Raw genomic sequence first — 11,534 nt, forward strand, 5'->3', positions numbered from 1 at the left:
GTTGCCACCGGACTGGCATCGGCCAGAAAAAGGCACTCCTTAGAGCCCTTTCGGACGGTATCAGCTCCAGGATCGCGGATCCCCGCTCCCACCTACACCATCGGAGATAGGGTCTGGTTGGCTACACGGGGATCTTCTACGGACTGAGTCTAGGAAGTTGTTACCGAAGTTCATTGGTCCGTTTGTGGTGGAGAAGGTGATCAATCCGGTGGCAGTTCGACTCAAACTCCCGAGGACGCTCAGAGTCCATCCACCTTTCATGTCTCCTGCCTCAAGCCTGTTTTCCTCAGTCCTCTGTTGCCTCCTCCGCCTCCTCCTCCTCCTCCTCGGATGATCGGAGGTGGTCCCTGCCTACACGGTGCGACGCATCGCATGGATTCCAGACGGCGGGGCCGGGGTTTCCAGTATCTCGTGGACTGGGAGGGGTATGGTCCTGAAGAGAGGAGTTGGATTCCCGCGGCGACAGATCCTAGATGCTGACCTCATCCGTGACTTCTACCGCCTGCATCCTGGCGCTCCGGGAGTCCGCCCGGTGGCGTTCGCCGAGAGGGGGTACTGTAACGATCCCGGCAGTCTGAGTCGGGTCCTGTCTGTGGACTAGTTGTTCTGCCTCGTGATCTCCAGTTTCCCGAGGGTTCTGGAACGCTCCGGAGCTCTCTTGATTTCCGCCGACCTGCATCCCATCAGCAATCTGCACACCTGGTCCTGATCATCACCCCTTCTTAGGCTCTGGCCTAACATCCATTCCCTGCCGGATCGTTAGTCATGAACAGTAGGTTTACCAGAGTATCAGTCTTAGAGCTTCTAGCGTTAGTTTTGTTGTTTTGCACCTTGTTGGTTTGTTGTTTACTTACCTCCGTTTTGTTCCATCTGCAGTCACTCGTCCGGAACCTTCATCCAATTTCCTCTGCCTGGTGGTCGGCTGCCGAGCCATGATCGGATCAACCACTGCACCCCCAACAACTAATCAACGCCGCCCGCTCTGTTCCCTGGATTACTCAGCATCTCTCTTGAATTTGTAAATAAACACTCACCTTCGTTTCAACTTACCTTGTCCTGGTCTGCTTCTGGGTTCTGGCTTTGTAACTCGTGACACAGGAAGCATAGGAACTGAGAAGTGGTCTGTGGTCACCACCTGCAGAATCACTTCTTTATTGGGGGTGTTTTGCTAATTGCCTATAATTTCCACCTGTTGTCTATTCCATTTGCACAACAGCATGTGACATTTATTGTCAATCATTGTTGCTTCCTAAGTGGACAGTTTGATTTCACAAGAAGTGTGTGATTGACTTGGAGTTACATTGTGTTGTTTCTAAGTGTTCCTTTATTTTTTTGAGCAGTGTATATATATAAGATGGAAAGAGGAATTCAATTTGTACATGGCTCTTACAATGAGAGAAAAACCTGCCCACACTTAAGAGAGCGCTTACTCAGAGAGACTGATCTCCAGTTTAGAGAAATGCGTATAGATTGGAAGAGCTGCAGAACTGTCCAGACAAGAGAGCTAAAGTCATAAATGTGCAGGGCCCTGCTAGCAGTGCATGCAGTCACACAGAAAGATAGACCGAGAGGAGAGGAGAGACCTACAGAGGGACAGAGCATTATACAATGCAAATACTAGCCTTACTGCCTAGAATAGGCCTGTGCACATTCTTGTTGACTACGATGAACTCAACTCGGTAGGTTTCTTGTTGCGTGGATTGATCACTTTAAGTGTGCACTTCCCCAGTGGCGTCAGAGTACTCTTGTTATACATCACCAATACCTGACTGCAGGGCTCTAGGTGACTGGCTTTTATGAGGTTTGCAGGGATAACGTTGCAACTAGCACCACAATCTAGCTGAACCTGACTGACTTTTGTTGACCAGCATGGTTGCAAAGAGAGCTGCATTGGGGTCTGTGGTTTTCTCCTGCACCACGTTGATGCTCTCTGACTTTGGCCCTAGTGTGATGCAGAGAACATCCTCATCGCTCTCTGAGTCAGCTAACGATTTTCCATTGCCAGGACTCTGTTTCTCTTGCTGGTCCCTGCACTTTTACAAACCGTAGAGAAGTGATTGTTTTTTCCACTGGTTTTTTTACATTTTGTCCATATGCAGGGCATTTTTCATTTTTCTCTCATGTGTCCGTCCACAGTATCTGCATTGTATAATGCTCTGTCCCTCTGTAGGGTCTCCTCTCCCTCTCGGTCTATCTTTCTGTGACTGCATGCACTGCTACAGGGACCTGCACATTTATGACTTTAGCTCTCTGTCTGGACAGTTCTGCAGCTCTTCCAATCTGTATGCATTTCTCTTTACACACAAAACATTGTCTCCAGGATACCCAGCATGCTTAACGGGAAAGTGGAATCGGCAGTGAAAACAGCCAAAAGACTAATGGCAAAAGCAAAGAGAGCAGGTGCTGACCCATGCCTGGCCATGCTGGTTCACGGAAATACCCCGTCACAAGGAACAGACAGCAGCCCTGCAATGGTGCTCATGTGGAAGACGTACAAAAGACTACCTATAATGAGTGAAAATCTTCTGAGGCCGGGGATGGCAAATTGTCAGCTGGAGAAGTTCAAAGAAAGACAGCAGAAACAGGCGAGTACTACGACACTCTGCTAAGGATCTCACAGAGCTTTAACGAGATGACAGGGTGAGGAGTTCAGCCACTCACAGGACTGAAACACTGGTGGCAGAGGGCCACAGTAGTCAGACCAGTGGGGCAAAGGTCCTATGAGGTGAAGAAAGAACAGGACAAGTCTTCAGGGAGGAAGAGGCGACACCTGAGGAAGAGCAGAGAAATAGAGGAGGATTTCCCCACTGTTGAGGAGCCTGGCACAGAGCCAGTAAACAGAGCACCAGATGACACCCAGCAGGGTGCTGAACACAACCTAGAGGTGGACGCTGCACCTCAACAAGTAGATCCAAACATCTCAGGTCAAGCACCTCCTGATGTAATCAACACTCCCCAAGGTCTGGTAGGGCCATCCGAAGACCTATACACCTGAAAGACTTAGTGGGAAGGTAAAAATTATAATAATTAATGGACTGTCAGAGACAGTAAACAATCATTCAGTTCACATTCCAGTTTATTGTAGACATGGACTACAAGCCAAAGTTAGGTGGAGTCTGCCTTTGTTGTTAAAAAAATAAAATAATGTTTTATTCCAAATAGAATACTAAATGGGCTACAAACAAATCTTAAAGAATACCGCTACGCGCTGATGGTGGATATTTCTATCACATACCACCCATTGCACACTGACTTCAAAGCGTCCCTCACTAAAAAGTAGGGTAGCACATGAACTCGAACCTATGCGCCAATAAACCGCCTGGTTGGTCACGGAGAAATCACTGCATCCTCCTCCACAAGAGCAGACACAGACGAATGTAGTTTTGCAGCTGGGGAAATGTTCATTCAGAAGGAAGCTTTTATTTTTATTTTGTCTTTCGTATTCGTTTTTCTGCCTCTCTTAACAAATATCCTAAAGGCTGGAAGATATCTATGGAAATCACATTGATTCATAGTTTCAAAACTAAGTCAAGTGTAATGGGTTTATTATAGGATTAACTATGGGAGTTTATATCCCGGAATCTAATACAAGCACCAACTTCACTCCCCGGTGGCGACTTGGCGACAGTCCATGAAGCTGGAGCGGGTTCTCCGGGCTATATGATTGTGATCCTGGCTGTGCTTATGATAACTCTCGTAGTCGTGGTTGTGGCTGACAACGCACTTGTTATCCTGGCTTTCATTGTTGACAAGAGCCTAAGAAATCAAAGCAACTACTTCTTCCTCAACCTTGCTATTTCAGATTTTCTTGTTGGTGAGTATCTATCTATCTATCTATCTATCTATCTATCTATCTATCTATCTATCTATCTATCTATCTATCTATCTATCTATCTATCTATCTATCTATCTATCTATCTGTCTATCTGTCTATCTGTCTATCTGTCTGTCTGTCTGTCTGTCTGTCTGTCTATAAAAAAAATAAAAAAAAATATGCCATTTAGCAGATGCTTTTATCCAAAGCGACTTACAGTCATGCCTGCATAATTTCTTTGGGATGTATGGGTGGTCCCGGGGATCGAACCAACTACCTTGGCGTTACAATCTATCTATCTATCTACCCACAGTATCTATCTAGTAGGGCTCTGTGGTAGGATAATGCCAATGGTTTGTTCATTTACATAGCTACAGTATATAAGAAACTGCGAAGTGCCATCATAATGGATAATAATTGTGGAAACATGTTTTTTGGAAAATATCTTTGAAAGTTTATCTTAGCAAATGTTTTTTTAACTGATTTATACAGCTCTTAAAATAATTCATGATGGTTCCTGAATGCAAATTAAAACCCAACACACCTTTGGTAATTATTTATACACACAATTCTGCCACTTGCCAGCAGGCTTGTTTAGAAGTTACTCAGCTGTGAAAATTAATTCTGGCATTGATTATGGAGCTGTGCAAGCATAGTTTGGGGGGTCAGTCTGTCACACAGTGTGTGTCCTTGCAGGTGCCTTCTGCATCCCTGTGTACATCCCCTACATCCTGACAGGCCGCTGGGTGCTGGGCAGAGGTCTCTGTAAGCTGTGGCTCCTCATGGACTACCTGCTGTGTACTGCCTCTGTCTTCAACATCGTCCTCATCAGCTACGACCGATTCCTCTCCGTCACCAGAGCAGTGAGTAGAGAGCCACTGTGCCACACGCAGGCATGCATGGACAACGTGCACACATGCACCCACATACACCCAAGAATGCAAAGCATGCACACACGTTTGCACGCACACACAAATGTGGTTTTCAAATTTAGCTACTCTATGTTTTACTATTCATGTGTCCATCCAACTAAAGAGGTTCACTATGCCCGTTACCAATACAGAGATCCAGCAGAATGGGTTGACAGCCACTGGCAGTAGGGCTTTAGTGTCTTGATGGGATCCACAGTGTTGGGGTGGCAGTGACTTTGAATGAGCTCTGTTGGAAATCCAGACTGAGTGGGTTGGTCCTTGTGGACCAGCGTGCTATTCTCTGACCTTTAGTCTGCTTTTGAATGCTAGATAAAGTATCCCTGGATATTCTGGTCTGAATACTAAACTGGACAATGGTTCACCTACCTTGCATTCTTGCCTATGAGTTTGCAGCTAACATTGAACGTTATCTACATATAGGGCTCTATTCAATCCCTTTAAAGGAAAATCAGTGTTACAGTGTGATTTAAATTTATAGGCAATGTTACCACGTTAGCGAGTCTGCATTCACAGTAAACGCTGCAGATGTCGGCTCAAAGGGAAATTACCTTTACATTTCTAGTGCGCTATCTGTAACACTTCAGTGATACAGATTGAATAGGGCCCATAGTTGTGTTGCCCTGTAAGGGGCACTCATCCTAATGAATACAGCCCAGTCTCTCACAATCATTCATCTGAAATGCTAGTTTTGGCAAATCAATATTATTCATGACAGAGTTATGAAATAAAAATATTGATGTTTCTTAAATAGGACCAAGACTCTTACCAAGACTCTTGGAATGATAAACATTTTGGACAGACTACGCAACAATAAATGGCGCCATGTTGTGATCTTAGAGGGGCTTTTGTCACTTTGTAACTGCTGCAGCTCATTTCCTTGTGGAATTTATACTGAACAAAATATAAACGTGAAACATGCAACAAATTCAATGATTTTACTGAGTTACAGTTCATTTAAGGAAATCAGTCAATTAAAATAAAGTCATTAGGCCTAATCTAGATTTCACATGATTGGGAAGGGGCGCTAGCCATGGGTGGGCCTGGGACGGCATATGCCCACCCACTGGGGAGCCAGGCCCAGCCAATCAGAATGAGTTTTTTTTCCCACAAAAGGGCTTTATTACAGATAGAAATACTCCTCAGTTTCATCAGCTATCCAGGTGGCTGGTCTCAGATGATCCCGCAGGTGAAGAAGCCAGAGGTAAATTAATTTGTGCACAAAATATGAGTGAAATAAGCTTTTTGTGCTTATGGAACATTTCTGGGATCTTTTATTTCTGCTCATGAAACATGGGACAAACACTTTACATGTTTACATGTTGCGTTTATATTTTTGATCAGTATAATATAAATTATTATCATTTCCGCACTCACCCACTTACCCAGACAGAAGATGCTGATTGATAAACCCATGGGTAGTCATTGCTAACAGTTCACCAAAGGACATGAAAACAACCAGTCTGAGGAGAAACTTTGATGAAGCATACTCAGGGAGGCAAGTCGACAAATGATATCCTAATATAAATGCTGCTGTGTACTTTTACAAGTCAAACAAAACACATTTGAGATTTAATTCAAATGTTATCGATGCTCTTTGTAGTTGTTCATTCTACTGAACTTGTTTGACTTCATTCTTGGAATGTGTCTCTTCAATCTATTTCCTGTTTCGGTCATTCGACTATCAGCACAGTGGCTTCCTGAGAGAGGAATGAAATGCAGATAGCATTAAAGCAATGGTTGTGCAATATGTTGCTGACATAGAAATTATGTTAGAAAACTTTGCAACCATTGCAAAGTAACCTTCTAACCTAAAAAGTCACTACATGTATTAGAAAACATGCAGAACATCTCAGTGCGCTGAAAAGGTATCTGTAAGTTTTGCGAGTTGATAATGTCCACAGCCTTAGTTAAAGTGTCAGTTTATAATATTTTTTTGTGTGTGTTTTTCAAATTCTAACATTCTACAAAGGTTAGAAGGTTACTTTGCAATGGTTGCAATGTTTTCTAGCAGAATACCTTTCTCGTTTTCTGATAAACAATTAATATATATTTTCCTCTCCATAATAAAACATTAGTAATTCTCTCCAACCACACGTACACTGATGCGTGTTTGGTAATGACTAATGAGTTATAATTATGATGAAAAAAAAATAACTATCTGTAGAGTGCATGTTTGATCTTGTTGGAGCTCACAGTGCTACAGTCTCCATGATTGACAGCAAAGTTCACTTGTAAAATTTTTATAATACAGTATCTAGACACACCCATGACAGAAAACAAAGGGCTCTATTCAACCGCATCGCGAATGTTCAGTTTTCCAGCGTGATTGAAATTTAAAGGTAATGTTCCCGACTTTAGCGGAGACTGCATTCACAGTAAACACCGCATATGTCGGCTCAATCAGAAATTACCTTTACATTTCTGATCATGGGAATCTGTAACACTTCAGCGTTACAGATTCAATAGAGCCAATAGAGCCCAATGTCAAGTTGTTCAGTTTGATGACACAGCCTAGCTCTCATTCTCTCCTGGCTTCACTGAACACCATGGAGAAAAGGGCCCTTGAACCCTATTACCAAAGGAAATAATACCTCTCCCTTAGGTCCAAATAATGCCTCAGGCATTGTGTGGATCCAATAAACATCAACAAATTGAGAGATATGCATGGCTATGCAGATTATTATGTCTGTATTACAATTATTTTATGATTGTGATATTATGATTTTATTGTGAGCTATTGTATGGTCTTTTTTCACTTCACCGCTCACTCACAGGTGAAATACAGAGCCCAGCAGAGCATGAACACCATGCTGTGGTAAAGATGGTGACTGTGTGGGTGTTAGCCTTCCTTCTCTATGGCCCTGCCATCATCTTCTGGGAGCTGGTCGTGGGTAAAAGCGTTGTCCTTGCCGATGAGTGTTTCGCTGAGTTCTACTGCACCTGGTACTTCCTACTCAGTGCATCTACGATTGAGTTCTTCAAACCCCCTTTATCTCTGTGGCCTTCTTCAACCTGAGCATCTACCTGAACATCCAGCGGAGGAACAAGAGCAGGGCTATCCGTAGGGAGGACAAGGCACGCAACGACAGGGGGCAATCTCAGGGACGGGGGTGCTGCCTTGACTGTGTTTTTGACTTGCAAAGGTATCATCAAGCAAGCCAGCCGCTGTTTCAGCTGTGATAGAGATGGAGCGAGGAGCTGTCACCGTCCTCCAGTGGGGAGCCTAGTAGCGGAACACACCATGCAGAATAAGAAGGGCCCCTCTTGCAGGATAACTTCCAGGACCCTTCAATCCCAATCCTCCACCGGGACCCCCACTAGGAGCTCAGAGGTCTCCCGCCTCTCCCATGACAAGAAGATTAGCAATCGCTGGCCATTATAGTGTGCATTTTCGGGATCTGCTGGGCACTCTACACCTACTGATGATAATACGAGCGGCCTGTAGTGGGCAATGTGTGGAGCACTACTGGTACGAGATAACTTTTTGGCTCTTGTGGCTGAACTCGGGTATAAACCCTTTCCTGTACCCTCTCTGCCACAGCAGCTTCCGAAGGGCTTTTTGCTAAGATACTGTGCCCCAAGCGGCAGTCCGTCCCAACCTCAGATTGACACCCAGTCTTGCTAGTGAGACAACATATGGCTGGAACATCTTTACTTAACTTTAGACATAAGTTACTGCACCCGGTCTCAGGGATGGTTAACTCTGGAAATTCCTTTGGTCTCTACTGAGTTAGATAAATCAGCTTTTAGTTTTCTTGCACCTTATTTGTTGAACAATCTTCAAAATGTTCTTCAATTTGATGTTTTGTAGCTCTAGGGTAATTCAGAAAGCTGATTGAGGACCTTATTACTGATAAATGTGTTTGTTTTTTATGACTGTGTTTTTATTTCTTTCTGCTTGCATTTTGTATTTATATTGATGCGTGATTTTTCTGTAATTCAGGGCTCATCTGTAAAAGAGACCTTGGTCTCAGTAGGACTCCCTGATAAAGGTTAAATAAATAAAAAATCAGAGAATTGCCAGTGACCGCTAAGTTGACTTGTCAGTGTAAACTAGTGTGTGACACTCTGGCTCTATGGACTTTGATTTTGAGCCAGGGTTGTTCATTTCACTTGGGTGTATTTCTATGTTGGTTAGTCTAGGTTGTTTTTTCTATGTTTGGTCAATGACTCCCCAATCGGAGTGTAACGAGTATCAGCTGTCGGCTCGTTATCTCTGATTGGGAGCCATATTTATACTGTGTGTTTTCACCTTGGGGTTGTGGGTTTTTGTTCCATGTTTCTGTCAGTGTTACAGAGGACTTCACTATCGTCATTTGTTGTTTTTCGTGGTTGCTTTATAAAATAAAGTCATCATGTTCACTCCACACGCTGCGTATTGGTCCGCTTCTTCAGACGATCGTGACAGAAAAACCCACCACAAAAGGACCAAGCAGCGCGTCCAGGAGCAAGGGGTCTGGACATGGGAGGAGCTGTTGGACGGAAAAGGGTCCTGGACCGGGGGGAGATCCTGGATGGGATGGATCGCCGTCCATGGAGCGAAACGGTGGAGAGGCGACGGCGAGAGGAGCAACAGCGTCGGCAGGGCTATCAGCCGGAAGGACGGGAGGCAACCCCAAAAAATTTTTTGGGGGGCACATGGCAGGCGGCTGGGCAGCGAGGAAGCTGCCACAGGGAGACGGGAGAGAAGGCTATCGGATTGCGGGAGCCATTGGCGAGTAGAGGGAAGGGAAGTTGTTGCGGCACGGCGTGAGAGACTGATGTGTGTTACCAGTCCGGTCGGCCCGTTCCCTGATCCCCAGTTGAGGCCAGTGGTGTGTGTTCCCAGTACGGACCGGCCTGTTCCTACTCCACGCATCAAGCCCACGGTGTGCGTCGCCAGCCCAGCCCGGCCTGTTCCTGCTCCACGCACAGAACCTACGGTGTGCGTCGCCAGCCCAGCCCGGCCTGTTCCTGCTCCACGCACCAAGGATACGGTGTGCGTCGACAGTCTTCCTACCCGGCCTGTTCTGCTCCACGACCAGGCCCGCGGTGTGCGTCGCCAGCCCAGCCCGGTCTGTTCCTGCTCCACGCACAGAACCTACGGTGTGCGTCGCCAGCCAGTCCGGCCTGTTCTGCTCCACGCACAGAACCTACGGTGTGCGTCCGCCAGCCCAGCCCGGCCTGTTCCTGCTCACGCACAGACCCTATGGTGGGCCGCCAGTACGGACGGCCTGTTCCTGCTCCACGCACCAAGGATACGGTGTGCGCGACAGCCCTGCCCGGCCTGTTCCTGCTCCACGCACCAAGGATACGGTGTGCGTGACAGCCCTGCCCGGCCTGTTCCTGCTCCACGCACCAAGGATACGGTGTGCGTTTCGACAGCCCTGCCCGGCCTGTTCCTGCTCCACGCACCGGATACGGTGTCGTCGACAGCCCGGCCCGGCCTGTTCCCCGCCACCCCGCACCAAGTCTACGGTGCGCTGCCGCCAGCCCGACCTGCTGTTCCTGCCACCCGCACAAGTCTCGGTGCGCGTGGCCGGTCGGCCTGTTCCTCCCCCGCACTAGCCCCTGAGATGCGTGTCCTCAGCCGGTACTCCAGTTCCGGCACTTCTGCGCCAGGCCTAGAGTGCGCCTCAGACGGCCAGAGTCTGCCGTCTGCCCAACGGCGCCTGAACTGCCCGTCTGCCTAACGGCGCCTGAACTGCCCGTCTGCCCAGGCGCCTGAACTGCCCGTCTGCCCAACGGCGCCTGAACTGCCCGTCGCCCAACGGCACCTGGACTGCCCGTCTGCCCAACGGGGCGCCTGAACTGCCCGTCTGCCCAGGCGCTTGAACTGCCCGTCCCTTGCCAACGGCGCTAAAGCCGCCCGTCTGTACTGAACCTGCAAAGCCGCCCGTCTGCCATGAGCCTTCAGGAGCCGTCCGCCGGACCGGGAGCCGCTAGAGCCTTCCGCCAGACAGGGAGCCGCTTAGAGGCCTTCCGCCAGACAGGATCAGCTAGAGCCTTCCGCCAGACAGGATCAGCCAGAGCCTTCCGCCAGACAGGATCAGCCAGAGCCTTCCGCCAGACAGGATCGGCCAGAGCCTTCCGCCAGACAGGATCAGCCAGATCCGTCCAGCCAGCCATGAGCAGCCAGATCCGTCAGCCAGCCATGAGCAGCCAGATCCGTCAGCCAGCCATGAGCCGTCCAGCCAGGATCCGGCCAGAGCCGCCAGCCAGGATCCGCCAGAGCCGTCCCAGCAAGGATCCGCCAGAGCCGCCAGCCAGGATCCGCCAGAGCCAGCCAGCCAGGATCGCCATTCAGTCCGGTGCTCCCTTAGCCCGGTGCTGCTCCTTAGCCCGGTGCTGCCCTTAGCCCGGTGCTGCCCCTTGTTCGGTGCTGCCCCTTAGGCCGGTGCTGCCCCGTTAGTCCGGTGCTGCCCTTAGCCCGGTGCTGCCCCCTAGTTCGGTGCTGCCCCTTAGCCGGTGTGCCCCTTAGCCCGGTGCTGCCCCTTAGTCCGGTGCTGCCCCTGAGTCCGGTGATGCCTCCGGGTCCAGTGCTGCCCCTTAATCCTGTGGGGTTTAGTTTGGGGGTGGTCATGTGGAGGGAGGTTACAGCAAGCGGGTAGTGACTATGGTGGGGTGGGGACCCACGACCAGTGCCTGAGCCGCCACCATAGACAGACGCCCACCCAGACCCTCCCCTAGACTGTTTGCTGGTGCGCCCGGAGTTCGCACCCTTTAGTGGGGGTACTGTGACACTCTGGCTCTATGGACTTTGATTTTGAGCCAGGGTTGTTCATTTCACTTGGGTGTATTTCTATGTT

At 48.3% G+C, this 11,534-nt stretch overlaps 1 pseudogene; it reads left to right on the forward strand.

The window, feature by feature from the left end:
* The first annotated feature begins 3,700 nt into the window (after positions 1 to 3,700).
* Positions 3,701 to 8,371, forward strand: LOC123490786 (annotated as a pseudogene).
* The last annotated feature ends 3,163 nt before the right edge of the window (positions 8,372 to 11,534 follow it).

The sequence above is a fragment of the Coregonus clupeaformis genome, unplaced genomic scaffold (assembly GCF_020615455.1).
Source record: "Coregonus clupeaformis isolate EN_2021a unplaced genomic scaffold, ASM2061545v1 scaf4791, whole genome shotgun sequence".
In the NCBI taxonomy this organism is placed as follows: Eukaryota; Metazoa; Chordata; class Actinopteri; order Salmoniformes; family Salmonidae; genus Coregonus; species Coregonus clupeaformis.